Source organism: Montipora capricornis, chromosome 3 (genome assembly GCF_036669925.1).
Source record: "Montipora capricornis isolate CH-2021 chromosome 3, ASM3666992v2, whole genome shotgun sequence".
Taxonomy (NCBI): Eukaryota; Metazoa; Cnidaria; class Anthozoa; order Scleractinia; family Acroporidae; genus Montipora; species Montipora capricornis.
In genome coordinates, this window is record NC_090885.1 from 67327438 (window position 1) to 67342437 (window position 15000).

The following is a 15000-nucleotide window of genomic DNA, read 5'->3' on the forward strand; positions in this document are numbered from 1 at the left end:
AATAAATTTATGGATAAGCAATACTGGTGAATCATTTGGGTGCGTCATTCGCAACTGATCTCGAGTGACGGTGATCACTTCAGAAAATAAAGACAGACGAATTCTGACATAGTAACTACATGTAACTTGATCCAATTGAAAGTAAAGAATAAACAACTACAGAAAGTAACTCAAAAGTGAACTACAATGGAGGACAAAAATCCTTGGAACGGATATGGAAAACCTTCCTTCCAGATCCTTTACATTTCAAATATTATGTAGCATAATATGCCCTTCTCTAACCACGTAGATACCGCGAATGACCCTCCCCTCCCCCTCCAAACAATGTTGGAATGAAGAAACTCTTTTAGGACAGGGTAAAAGTGTACAGCCCTGCACAAACTACAACATTGCTTGGGGGGTGGGGGAAAGGGAGAGAAATTAAGGCAGATCATGTCAAGTGTCCTAAGAGTTTTGTCCCCCATTGTAGTTTATCACACATAAATTACTTGTTCGTGTTACTAAGAAATGAGTAACTGTGACCAACTTACCAATTGCAAATGGAGGTAATCAATGTAACGTCCTCGACGACAACAAATGACTCTGCAAAATTTTATGATTTAATGTGGTTACCCATTAGAATCTTGTACAAAAACTTTTAACTTCCATAACACAAATTATTTATGCCTAGCATACAAAAAGAGTAGAACTGGAGCGTGAAGCAGAAAAGTTCTCAGAGAACTGACAAATGGCATAGGAAAGAAAACTTACGTCATTTCATACTCGAGCAAACTGCGCAACTGATCAGTGAGGCAGTTCAAGTTGAACACGGATAGAGCTGAGATGACTGTGCCATTGCTCCGAACAACTGAAGTAATGGTTCCGTTTGACGAGATTCAAATTGAAGTTGTAATGAGAACGCATACATGCAAGGCTCTGGTCTTGCTTCAGTAGCTTTAAGTAGGACTTTAAAGGGCCGTTGGCAAAACCTAGACCGGACCTAGATGGTTTTGAACGCACAGATATCAATTGAAGACTTGTTTCAAACAATAACCTAGTGAGCGCCAGAATTCCAAAACACAGCATTACAGTAAGGAAACTACGGAATTTTGGATCTTTTTAATCCGTTTTAATAAACTTGAACTGTTGAAATTTGGCTCATATGTTGTATTTACTGTGTGTTATCAATGGTTATTGTCCGTTAATCCACATAGGTAAGTGTTCTCTCTTATGAAAAATGGTTTTGAAGACTTTCAATTTGAAAATTGTGTTATGCGTCACACTCAAAATTTTCCTATTTTTCTATCCTTTTCCTTTGTTTTCTCAAGAAAAGAAAGTCGCTTACCCTTTTTACACCCTGTATGCTAATCAAGAAAGAAAAACAAATGAAACTGTCAAGATTTATATTTTTACGACGTTTCGAAGTCATCGTAACTCCATTATCAAGTGATAAATAAATAAATACAAGTGCTAGAGTTTTTTCTTTCTTAGTTATAAGTTTTTCTAAGCAACTGCTTATAAAGTATGCTAATCAACAAGGACAACCTTAGCATTAAGCAAAGATGTAGCTTTATTGAAGACGTTAAACTGAATAAATGAGGAAAGGAGGAGGAGTCACCCCCAATTGGGTATGGTGATTGTGCTACACATCGATACAGGTCAGGATATTTAGAGATATGGGATACTTAGATTCCTCCCCTAAATGTGAAATAAGATTACAAAACCTGTGTTATCTCATGGGTTTATTCTATTGTTTATGTGTTCATTGTTTTATTTTTTGTCTTTGTCTATTAATCATGATATTTTTACTAATTATTTGACTATACCCCTTTTTATAAATACGTTCTTTGTAAATATTTACTTTTATTCTTTTGTACATAATTTTATAATCTAGTTTTGAATTTATTGTCATTGTAAAGCAGTTTTGAACCTTGGAAGTATCGCTATATAAAATAAAGGTATTATTATTATTATTATTATTATTATTATTATTATTTACTTTTACTAAACTTTTTCAGGAATGTCAAGATAAAAGGTGAAATTTATATTTGGAATACTGACTGGAGATAGGCAGCTTCATTCATTTGTTTTGGTTTGTCTATAAAACAAAATAGAGTGTATGTCTTTTTATTTGGTTGTTTAAGGCTTTTTAACCAATATTCTTTTCACGTTTTGGATTCCTGTACTAGGAGGAATGGATTTATTTTTTGCTGTCGAATGTCATTGACTTGACCTATCACATACCATTAAATTTGATGTTAGGCTAATTGTCTACCTGACAATAATTATTATTCCACGAGAGCGCATTGGATATGAGAGAGACCACAGAGTATTGTCTCTGCAGAAGACTTCTAATCTTATAATTTTTTAGACTTCTTTTTCTTTGCTTGATTTTCCAATCTTCGTTTCCCGTTTTTTGATTCCTGTACTTGGTGGAGGAATGGTGATGGAATCCCCAAGCAGTGCAGTTGCTAAGTGGGTCTTGTAAGCGCTCTGGGCCTGATTGCCACTTCTTTGTTTCTTTTCACGATTAATTTTGTTGTCGTTTACACAACCGATTACATATATATTATTTACAATTTTTCATCTCCCCGAGAGGGTAGGAGATGAAAGACCCTGGGATCGCAAAACCTCAGTAATGAAGAAATTAACTCTTTTTTTTTATACTTGATTATTGCTTTCTAATGGCGGGTGTTGACACACAATGGCCAAATCAACACACTCTGTAGACTGTCTGTAGACTGTCACGTTGTAAAAAAAATTAATCCGAAACCGTTCAAAGAAAGAAGCCAAGAAAATGAAATGTTACAAAAGACTAATACAACATGAAGTATCTGCCCCTAGTCTTATGTCTGTTTGGTGCATTGTTTCTAAGTTATTTGCCGAAACATGTACTCAATTTACAGAGCTTTATAGGCAGACGCCATATTAAGTTGGTGTTTTACACTCTGAGCCTTAAAAGGAGACGCCATCTTAAGTTGGTGTTCCTCGAATGGCCTTGAATCAACAAAACATCTGGACCTCAGCTTGCGATAAAAGCCCTCTCTTTTTGCTCGTGAACTGAAATAAATGAGCATAAACATGTCTTCTACAGCTTTTAATGCTTAATTTGCCAAAAACCACAAGGCAAAACCGTTTTTTGAACCAGACAGCTTTATCGCAGTTACTGTCTTGGTGTCACGCAAGGCGAAATTTGAAAATTCCAAATGCTGTATTCTCAAAACGAAAAACGCTACGGTGCCTAAAACTGGTGAAAGATTTACTTCTAAGTAATTTTTACCTGGTATGGATTAAAAAGTAAGAAAACCTACCTGCTTTGATTTTACAATTTGATGGCGTCATGTGAAAGCCTTAATGCTTAAGGCCCGGTTCAGACGCCGTCCTTCACATTCGAATTTAGACCGATATGTATGGGCAGCCGTCACCGCCAAAAATACAAGCCTAGTTAATGGTTAAGTATAAACCGGAATGGTTTAATTTTCCTTTGTAGAACGGTTTATCAGAATTTGAAAAGATGTATTTAAAACACAAATGGACAAGTCACCTTTACTGAAATGAAATAAACAAAGATTAAATGGTTTAGACAATTCAGAAACTGTGTAGATACCCTTGGTGAATTGATTCAGTGAAAACACGAGTGGTTAAGTGTTTAATGAAATGGATCAGTCACCTTATGCAATCATTGCAGTTAACACAGAATTGGTCAGTGCCAAAGACCATCGGTGTAATTATCCTTGTCAAAATGACAAAGTCAAGTCTTGAATGGATCAACGTACTTTGACATGACTTGCAGTGAAACGGCAAACGGTCCTGCTTACCATACATTGGTTCAGTGATGTGACAAACGGTTCAGAGTAGTTTGAAACTGCTTATTTTATCTACAAATGGTTAATCGTGAACCGCAATGGTCTAGTATAACATTGATCGGTTTACCATAATGTCAAACGGTTTAGTGTTACCCCAAATGGCTTAGCGTGGCGACAAATGGTTTAGTGTTGCAGAAAATGGTTTGCGCCGGAACCGCCAAAAATACAAAAGTGAAATGGACAAGTCAAGATTGAAATATAGATGTAGTCAAATAATGAAATATAAATATAGTCAATGTGGGGTCTTACGTCACAATCCATACGTCATTCAGATAAATATTGGCGCGAATTTGCTCCAACGAGGTTCGTACCGTGAAGTGCACAAGTCAGGTTACAATTTTTATTGAGTTCCATACATTCGAATAACTAAGGATTAATCATGGTAAGCATTTTTCCCTTTGCATTTTAAATACCCTTCAAAAGCCAGTTAAAACATGAAGAAGATGAAAGAGGATAAAAGAAGGATTGCAAAGTGAAACTCCTGCACACGGCCTCATAACGACACTAAAAGATTGGTATCGTTGAAAACCGCTGCCGTTTTCGCGGGTAGATAAATGGAAAGGACATGTCGATGTCGACATCATTTCATTTTCCCTAAATAAAGCGAAAGTGCTCATAACACTCAGAAAGTCAGACCTGTCAAGGGCCAACTACTTTAATAGGTCAAACACTCAGATAAACTTTAAGCAAAACACTATACGACCGCATCACCTTTCTGTCATCGTTATCCACCTAAAAAACTGACAACGATACCAATCTTTTAGTGTTGTTATCAGGCCTCGTGTTCAGTACTTAAAGTTAATGTAGAACAGTTTGCAATTCTTCTTTTATCCTCTTTCACCTTCTTCATGTTTTAACTGGCTATTGACGGAAGGGTATTTAAAATGCAGAGGGAAAAAAATGCTTACCATGATTAATCCTTAGTTATTCGAATGTATGGAACTCAATAAAAATTGTAACCTGAAATAGAAGGATCGACAAAAATGCTGTTAAAAGGAATCATTTGACGAGACAGCTACCTGACACTTTGAACCAGAGCATCCGTGATAAGGCGATTGATTGTTTTAAGACATGGAAGCTGTTTATGAGTAACGGGTAGCAAGTGTATTTAACTTTAACTCAGAGGTTCAAGGAAAGGCTTAAAACGATAGAGAAATATGCTCAGGTTTCTACAGAAACTCACATTTTCAGAAACTGATTGTCAGTGGCTAACTAGCGTACGGTTGAAGACAAAGACAAACACGGCCTGTCCATGTTTCCTGTGCTTACTTTGCTTTGATCCACATTCATGTACATAACTTGCCGATATCACGACAAAATGATCAGAGGAGAAAAATTACCAATCCAGCTAAACTAGGCAAAAACAAAGAAGGATTCTTACCGGAATAAGGATCACTGAGTCGAGTAAACGAGGCGGTACTGGTAGAAATAACTTGTTCCCGATCTGACTTGTGCACTTCGCGGTACGAACATCGTTGGGGCAAATTCGCGCCAATATTTATGATCTGAATGACGTATGGGTTGTGACGTAAGACCCCACATTGACTATTCCATTTCAATCTTGACTTGTCCATTTCACTTTTGTATTTTTGGCGGTTCCGGCGCAAACCATTTTCTGCAACACTAAACCATTTCGCTTTCTACTAAACCATTTGTCGTCACGCTAGGCCATTTTGGAGTAACACTAAACCATTTGACATTATGGTAAACCGATCAATGTTATGCTAGACCATTGCGGTTCACGATTAACCATTTGCAGATAAAATAAGCAGTTTCAAACTACTCTGAACCGTTTGTCACATCACTGAACCAATGTATGGTAAGCAGGACCGTTTGCCGTTTCACTGCAAATCATGTCAAAGTACGTTGATCTATTCAAGACTTGACTTTGTCATTTTGACAAGGATAATTACACGGATGGTCTTTGGCACTGACCAATTCTGTGTTAACTGCAATGATTGCATAAGGTGACTGAGCCATTTCATTAAACACTTAACCACGCGTGTTTTCACTGAATCAATTCACCAAGGGTATCTACACAGTTTCTGAATTGTCTAAACCATTTAATGTTTGTTTATTTCATTTCAGTAAAGGTGACTTGTCCATTTGTGTTTTAAATACATCTTTTCAAATTCTGATAAACCGTTCTACAAAGGACAATGAAACCATTCCGGTTTATTCTTAACCATTAACTAGGCTTTTATTTTTGGTTGAATGACGTCACTTACACAGTATGACGTCACTTACACAGCATGACGTCACAGAACCCAATTTTCCTCACGGTTTCGAACAAGAGAAAGAATTGGACTTACGTGGGACGCAGATCCGTGTAGGAGACGTCCATGTTAGTGAAAGAGGGTCAAGAGAGGAAAGTCATAAAAGATATAGAGATGTCACGCACAGGGATTGGTCGAGGTGGATGACGTCACTGGACCGAGACCCCTCACGGTAAAAATGGAACGAGACCATGTTTTAGGTCTACTTAAGGACAACTCACTTCCTTCACGCACGAGCTTAGACAGTAATGAAATCATTTCTCTGTTGAAATTTATCTTATCTAACAATTACTTTATTTATGATGATAAGATATACAAACAGATCCATGGTTGCGCGATGGGTAGCCCCGTCAGCCCTGTGGTGAAGAACTTGTGCATGGACGCGATCGAAGAAATGGCCATTAACACGTCTGAAGTACAACCTAAAGTATGGAAACGCTACGTGGATGATAGCTTCTGCATCATCAAAAGAGATGCTGTTAACTCTTTTCATACTACACTTAATTCCATCGATCCACACATCTCATTCACTATTGAAGAGGAATCTGACCAACAGATCGCCTTCTTGGATACTTTGGTTTCTCGCAAGGATAACACGATCACTATTGATGTTTACCGCAAAGCAACTCACACTGACAGATATTTAGACTTTTCTTCTCACCACGACAAACGCCACAAGATCAGCACAGCTGAGACCCTCCTACACCGCGCAATTAAACTCCCAAGTACACCGCAAGGGAAAAATACCGAAATCAATCACGTCTTTGATGCTCTACGAGCCAACAACTATCCCTCCTTTGTTATTTCCAATATCTTAAAGCAGAAATTTTCCAAACCACCCACACATGCCATCCCTTCACCTGAAGAATTGGTTGGCATGTTTTTTAAATGGTTTACGCCTCAAGAGAACGCTAACGGTTTTGCTGTCCTTCCTTTTATCAATGGTGTTACGCAACCTCTAACAAGAATTCTTCGAAGACACGATATCCGAGTTGTAAATAAGCCCCTCAAGACTTTACAACAAGAATTCCTTTCTCCTAAATTCAGACCAGCTATTGAACACCAACCCAACGTGGTTTAATACCCTGTGCCGATTGTGATTGGTGTTATATAGGTGAAACTGGCCGTTGCTTTGAAACCCGCAAGAAAGAACACGTTAGGAATGTAAAAACATGTGCTAATGGGTCAAACATTGCGAAACATGCGTGGTCTTTCGGTCATCGCATAGATTTCAATCATTCTCGAGTTATCGACAAAGGCTCTTTTCGTGTTAGGAAAACTCTAGAGGCCTGGCACACCTCTTCTACCAAGCATGCTTACAATAACTTTAAGCCGATTCCTAATCAGTATAAAATTCTTTTTAAACAATAGTCACCATTTTTCATACCTTTACTCTGTTCTTGTTATCATTTTTATCTCGCCTTTTCTGTATATATTTCACTAATTTACATTCAACGTTTTATCCGTGGAAGGCTGTAGATCGACAGCCGAAAGCTTATATTCTTTTTCAAAATTTTTAGCAAGAGAACGTTTTTTATTGTGTTTTAAGATGAATTTTAATTATTGTCTTTCCACAAGGATTAAAGACCAATAGTTGCAGGGCCACGTTTAGATGAACCAATAAGGGGAAAGTCATGTTCGCTTAGACCATACGAACGCGCTCTAATGAGGAGGCAATTTGAAGAAGCTGACATGTAATGAAATGACCTCTTTTAACAACACCTAAATGAAGGAAAAAGGGCTTTGTATGGGCAGCCGTCACCGCCAAAAATACAAGCCTAGTTAATGGTTAAGAATAAACCGGAATGGTTTCATTGTCCTTTGTAGAACGGTTTATCAGAATTTGAAAAGATGTATTTAAAACACAAATGGACAAGTCACCTTTACTGAAATGAAATAACCAAACATTAAATGGTTTAGACAATTCAGAAACTGTGTAGATACCCTTGGTGAATTGATTCAATGAAAACACGCGTGGTTAAGTGTTTAATGAAATGGCTCAGTCACCTTATGCAATCATTGCAGTTAACACAGAATTGGTCAGTGCCAAAGACCATCCGTGTAATTATCCTTGTCAAAATGACAAAGTCAAGTCTTGAATGGATCAACGTACTTTGACATGATTTGCAGTGAAACGGCAAACGGTCCTGCTTACCGTACATTGGTTCAGTGATGTGACAAACGGTTCAGAGTAGTTTGAAACGGCTTATTTTATCTGCAAATGGTTAATCGTGAACCGCAATGGTCTAGCATAACATTGATCGGTTTACCATAATGTCAAACGGTTTAGTGTTTCCCCAAATGGCTTAGCGTGACGACAAATGGTTTAGTAGAAAGCGAAATAGTTTAGTGTTGCAGCAAATGGTTTGCGCCGGAACCGCCAAAAATACAAAAGTGAAATGGACAAGTCAAGATTAAAATGGAATAGTCAATGTGGGGTCTTAGGTCACAATCCATACGTCATTCAGATAAATATTGGCGCGAATTTGCTCCAACGAGGTTCGTACCGTGAAGTGCACAAGTCAGGTTACAATTTTTATTGAGTTCCATACATTCGAATAACTAAGGATTAATCATGGTAAGCATTTTTCCCTTTGCATTTTAAATACCCTTCAAAAGCCAGTTAAAACATGAAGAAGATGAAAGAGGATAAAAGAAGAATTGCAAAGTGAAACTCCTGCACACGGCCTCATAACGACGCTAAAAGATTGGTATCGTTGAAAACCGCTGCCGTTTTCGCGGGTAGATAAATGGAAATTTCTCCTCGTAAAAGGACATGTCGATGTCGACATCATTTCATTTTCCCTAAATAAAGCGAAAGTGCTCATAACACTCAGAAAGTCAGACTTGTCAAGGGCCAACTACTTAGGTCAAACACTTAGATAAACTTTAAGCAAAACACTATACGACCGCATCACCTTTCTGTCATCGTTATCCACCTAAAAAAACTGACAACGATACCAATCTTTTAGTGTTGTTATCAGGCCTCGTGTTCAGTACTTAAAGTTAATGTAGAACAGTTTGCAATTCTTCTTTTATCCTCTTTCACCTTCTTCATGTTTTAACTGGCTATTGACGGAAGGGTATTTAAAATGCAGAGGGAAAAAAATGCTTACCATGATTAATCCTTAGTTATTCGAATGTATGGAACTCAATAAAAATTGTAACCTGAAATAGAAGGATCGACAAAAATGCTGTTAAAAGGAATCATTTGACGAGACAGCTACCTGACACTTTGAACCAGAGCATCCGTGATAAGGCGATTGATTGTTTTAAGACATGGAAGCTGTTTATGAGTAACGGGTAGCAAGTGTATTTAACTTTAACTCAGAGGTTCAAGGAAAGGCTTAAAACGATAGAGAAATATGCTCAGGTTTCTACAGAAACTCACATTTTCAGAAACTGATTGTCAGTGGCTAACTAGCGTACGGTTGAAGACAAAGACAAACACGGCCTGTCCATGTTTCCTGTGCTTACTTTGCTTTGATCCACATTCATGTACATAACTTGCCGATATCACGACAAAATGATCAGAGGAGAAAAATTACCAATCCAGCTAAACTAGGCAAAAACAAAGAAGGATTCTTACCGGAATAAGGATCACTGAGTCGAGTAAACGAGGCGGTACTGGTAGAAATAACTTGTTCCCGATCTGACTTGTGCACTTCGCGGTACGAACATCGTTGGGGCAAATTCGCGCCAATATTTATGATCTGAATGACGTATGGGTTGTGACGTAAGACCCCACATTGACTATTCCATTTCAATCTTGACTTGTCCATTTCACTTTTGTATTTTTGGCGGTTCCGGCGCAAACCATTTTCTGCAACACTAAACCATTTCGCTTTCTACTAAACCATTTGTCGTCACGCTAGGCCATTTTGGAGTAACACTAAACCATTTGACATTATGGTAAACCGATCAATGTTATGCTAGACCATTGCGGTTCACGATTAACCATTTGCAGATAAAATAAGCAGTTTCAAACTACTCTGAACCGTTTGTCACATCACTGAACCACTGTACGGTAAGCAGGACCGTTTGCCGTTTCACTGCAAGTCATGTCAAAGTACGTTGATCTATTCAAGACTTGACTTTGTCATTTTGACAAGGATAATTACACGGATGGTCTTTGGCACTGACCAATTCTGTGTTAACTGCAATGATTGCATAAGGTGACTGAGCCATTTCATTAAACACTTAACCACGCGTGTTTTCACTGAATCAATTCACCAAGGGTATCTACACAGTTTCTGAATTGTCTAAACCATTTAATGTTTGTTTATTTCATTTCAGTAAAGGTGACTTGTCCATTTGTGTTTTAAATACATCTTTTCAAATTCTGATAAACCGTTCTACAAAGGACAATGAAACCATTCCGATTTATTCTTAACCATTAACTAGGCTTTTATTTTTGGTTGAATGACGTCACTTACACAGTATGACGTCACTTACACAGCATGACGTCACAGAACCCAATTTTCCTCACGGTTTCGAACAAGAGAAAGAATTGGACTTACGTGGGACGCAGATCCGTGTAGGAGACGTCCATGTTAGTGAAAGAGGGTCAAGAGAGGAAAGTCATGAAAGATATAGAGATGTCACGCACAGGGATTGGTCGAGGTGGATGACGTCACTGGACCGAGACCCCTCACGGTAAAAATGGAACGAGACCATGTTTTAGATTTTTAAAAGATGAATTTTAATTATTGTCTTTCCACAAGGATTAAAGACCAATAGTTTGCAGGGCCACGTTTAGATGAACCAATAAGGGGAAAGTCATGTTCGCTTAGACCATACGAACGCGCTCTAATGAGGAGGCAATTTGAAGAAGCTGACATGTAATGAAATGACCTCTTTTAAAAACACCTAAATGAAGGAAAAAGGGCTTTGTATGGGCAGCCGTCACCGCCAAAAATACAAGCCTAGGTAATGGCTAAGAATAAACCGGAATGGTTTCATTGTCCTTTGTAGAACGGTTTTCTCAGAATTTGAAAAGATGTATTTAAAATACAAATGGACAAGTCACCTTTACTGAAATGAAATAAACAAACATTAAATGGTTTAGACAATTCAGAAACTGTAGATACCCGTGGTGAATTGATTTAGTGAAAACACGAGTGGTTAAGTGTTTAATGAAATGGATCAGTCACCTTATGCAATCATTGCAGTTAACACAGAATTGGTCAGTGCCAAAGACCACCAGTGTAATTATCCTTGTCAAAATGACAAAGTCAAGTCTTGAATGGATCAGCGTACTTTGACATGACTTGCAGTGAAACGGCAAACGGTCCTGCTTACCGTACAGTGGTTCAGTGATGTGACAAACGGTTCAGAGTAGTTTGAAACGGCTTATTTTATCTGCAAATGGTTAATCGTGAACCGCAATGGTCTAGCATAACATTGATCGGTTTACCATAATGTCAAACGGTTTAGTGTTTCCCCAAATGGCTTAGCGTGACGACAAATGGTTTAGTAGAAAGCGAAATAGTTTAGTGTTGCAGCAAATGGTTTGCGCCGGAACCGCCAAAAATACAAAAGTGAAATGGACAAGTCAAGATTGAAATGGAATAGTCAATGTGGGGTCTTAGGTCACAATCCATACGTCATTCAGATAAATATTGGCGCGAATTTGCTCCAACGAGGTTCGTAGTGCACAAGTCAGGTTACAATTTTTATTGAGTTCCAGACATTCGAATAACTAAGGATTAATCATGGTAAACATTTTTTTCCCTCTGCATTTTAAATACCCTTCAAAAGCCAGTTAAAACATGAAGAAGATGAAAGAGGATAAAAGAAGAATAGCAAAGTGAAACTCCTGCACACGGCCTCATAACGACACTAAAAGATTGGTATCGTTGAAAACCGCTGCCGTTTTCGCGGGTAGATAAATGGAGATTTCTCCTCGTAAAAGGACAGGTCGATGTCGACATCATTTCATTTTCCCTAAATAAAGCGAAAGTGCTCATAACACTCAGAAAGTCAGACCTGTCAAGGGCCAACTACTTAGGTCAAACACTCAGATGAACTTTAAGCAAAACACTAAACGACCGCATCACCTTTCTGTCATCGTTATCCACCTGAAAAGACTGACAACGATACCAATCTTTTAGTGTTGTTATCAGGCCTCGTGTTCAGTACTTAAAGTTAATGTAGAACAGTTTGCAATTCTTCTTTTATCCTCTTTCACCTTCTTCATGTTTTAACTGGCTATTGACGGAAGGGTATTTAAAATGCAGAGGGAAAAAAATGCTTACCATGATTAATCCTTAGTTATTCGAATGTATGGAACTCAATAAAAATTGTAACCTGAAATAGAAGGATCGACAAAAATGCTGTTAAAAGGAATCATTTGACGAGACAGCTACCTGACACTTTGAACCAGAGCATCCGTGATAAGGCGATTGATTGTTTTAAGACATGGAAGCTGTTTATAAGTAACGGGTAGCAAGTGTATTTAACTTTAACTCAGAGGTTCACGGAAAGGCTTAAAACGATAGAGAAATATGCTCAGGTTTCTACAGAAACTCACATTTTCGGAAACTGATTGTCAGTGGCTAACTAGCTTTAAGTTGAAGACAAAGAAAAACACGGCCTGTCCATGTTTCCTGTGCGTACTTTGCTTTGATCCACATTCATGTATATAACTTGCCGATATCACGACAAAATGATCAGAGTAGAAAAATTACCAATCCAGCTAAACTAGGCAAAAACAAAGAAGGATTCTTACCGGAATAAGGATCACTGAGTCGAGTAAACGAGCCGGTACTGGTAGAAATAACTTGTTCCCGATCTGACTTGTGCACTTCGCGGTACGAACCTCGTTGGGGCAAATTCGCGGCAATATTTATCTGAATGACTTATGGGTTGTGACGTAAGACCCCACATTGACTATTCCATTTCAATCTTGACTTGTCCATTTCACTTTTGTACTTTTGACGGTTCCGGCGCAAACCATTTGCAACCATTTGTCGTCACGCTAAGCCATTTGGGGTAACACTAAACCGTTTTACATTATGGTAAACCAATCAATGTTATGCTAGACCATTGCGGCTCACGATTAACCATTTGCAGATAAAATAAGCCGTTTTAAACTACTCTGAACCGTTTGTCGCATCACTGAACCAATGTACGGTAAGCAGGACCGTTTGCCGTTTCACTGCAAATCATGTCAAAGTACGCTGATCCATTCAAGACTTGACTTTGTCATTTTGACAAGGATAATTACACCGGTGGTCTTTGGCACTGACCAATTCTGTGTTAACTGCAATGATTGCATAAGGTGACTGATCCATTTCATTAAACACTTAACCACTCGTGTTTTCACTGAATCAATTCACCAAGGGTATCTACACAGTTTCTGAATTGTCTAAACCATTTAATGTTTGTTTATTTCATTTCAGTAAAGGTGACTTGTCCATTTGTGTTTTAAATACATCTTTTCAAATTCTGATAAACCGTTCTACAAAGGACAATTAAACCATTCCGGTTTATTCTTAACCATTAACTAGGCTTGTATTTTTGGCGGTAACGGCTGCCCATACTTCGTGCAGAATTGAGCCAGGTCACGCTTCAACCATAGAGGTGCGGGAAAATTGCAGCATACCCCGCAACACTGCGAAGCTCTTACAAATGGCTGCGCAGATATGCGTTCGATATATCAATATTTACGCTTGCTACGCGGTTTTATGGTTAAATTTGAATATTATTTTGTTTAGAAATCTCCCTTGAGACTTGTGACACTAAGAAAATAGAACTCAGCCGTGAAACGAACTCCATTTCGGCCTATTGCTCTCTTATCTACAGTTATTAGGCCTAGGCACTGATTTCAAACTGGTTAGCTTTCAGTCATTGAAGTGCTTATCAACTGTTATTACGGCTCAATTAACTTCGCTTAATTATGAATAAATTACAACAAAGTAGCCTCGTAGACGCGTAACCATGCCACTTTCCCAATATGAATAAATCACAACGGAGTAGCTGCGTAGACGAGTAGCCACCTTCCAGGGATCGTGAGTAAATTATGGATCAATTACAACGGAGTAAGCTGTGTAGACGAGTAGCCACCTTCCGGAAAACTTGAGTGAATTATGAATAAATTACATCGGATGGCTGTAGAGACGTGTAGCCACCTTCCAGAGGACTGAAGTGAATTATGAATAAATGAGAACTCGAGTAGCTGCGTAGACGCGTTGTCGGCTGCACCGTGTAGCAAGAGCTAGCAAGAGATGCGGGGTATTCCAATTGCTCCCAGAAGTGCTATTGCTTTCCCTCCAAAGCGATAATCATTTCTTTTCACGAGTTTAAGATTTCATTTGCATAATCGATTCGTTCATCAATCATAGCATACGCTAAGAAACGTTTATTAGAAAATCCTTGAACGTTAGCAACAATGGTTGTAAAGTGGCTTAAGGACGTTCGCGCTAATTGTTTGTGCGCAACGTTACTGCGCAGGTAACGCGACTGTAATGTGTCACGCATTACTTCAGGTATTAGTGAAGTTGAGGTTTTCAAACCTTTGCAAAAACCGTACACGATACGTCTTGCACAACGTTGGATCAAAGAAGATAGTGATCAGTCAAAATTGATTTTAAAATATTTATGAAAGTCAAGTAGACTACTGCACGACCGATATTCGCATTGTTTTATCAGTCGTGCACTTGTCTACTTGACTTTCATACATGTTTTTCAAGCATTAGTTACTGAATAACATGGCTACAAAAACGCCGGGGAAAAAATTCCAGGCCGGCAAAAGAATGGCAAACATTTATTTCCGAATCATCATGAAACTTTAAAGAGAAGTGAGCGGGAGGATGGAAAAGCTCTGGAAAAGCTTATCGAGCAGTGGCTCAAAGTTTGGAAAACTCGGGGACGAACCG

At 38.4% G+C, this 15000-nt stretch overlaps 1 protein-coding gene across 4 annotated transcripts in view; it reads right to left on the reverse strand.

The window, feature by feature from the left end:
• LOC138043820 (tetratricopeptide repeat protein 28-like) overlaps window positions 1-6175 on the reverse strand; it is a 42816-nt gene extending 36641 nt beyond the window's left edge. For 2 of the 4 annotated variants that reach the window (XR_011131345.1, XM_068890290.1), the window contains exons 1-2: window positions 6158-6175; window positions 531-582 (exon numbers count right to left, since the gene is read on the reverse strand). The gene's annotated coding sequence lies outside the window, so the exon portion shown is untranslated. Of the gene's footprint in view, window positions 1-530; window positions 583-750; window positions 833-5226; window positions 5272-6157 lie in introns of those variants that run through there. The other 2 variants (XM_068890292.1, XM_068890291.1) reach the window with 2 other exon arrangements.
• Between the last annotated feature and the right edge of the window lie 8825 nt (window positions 6176-15000).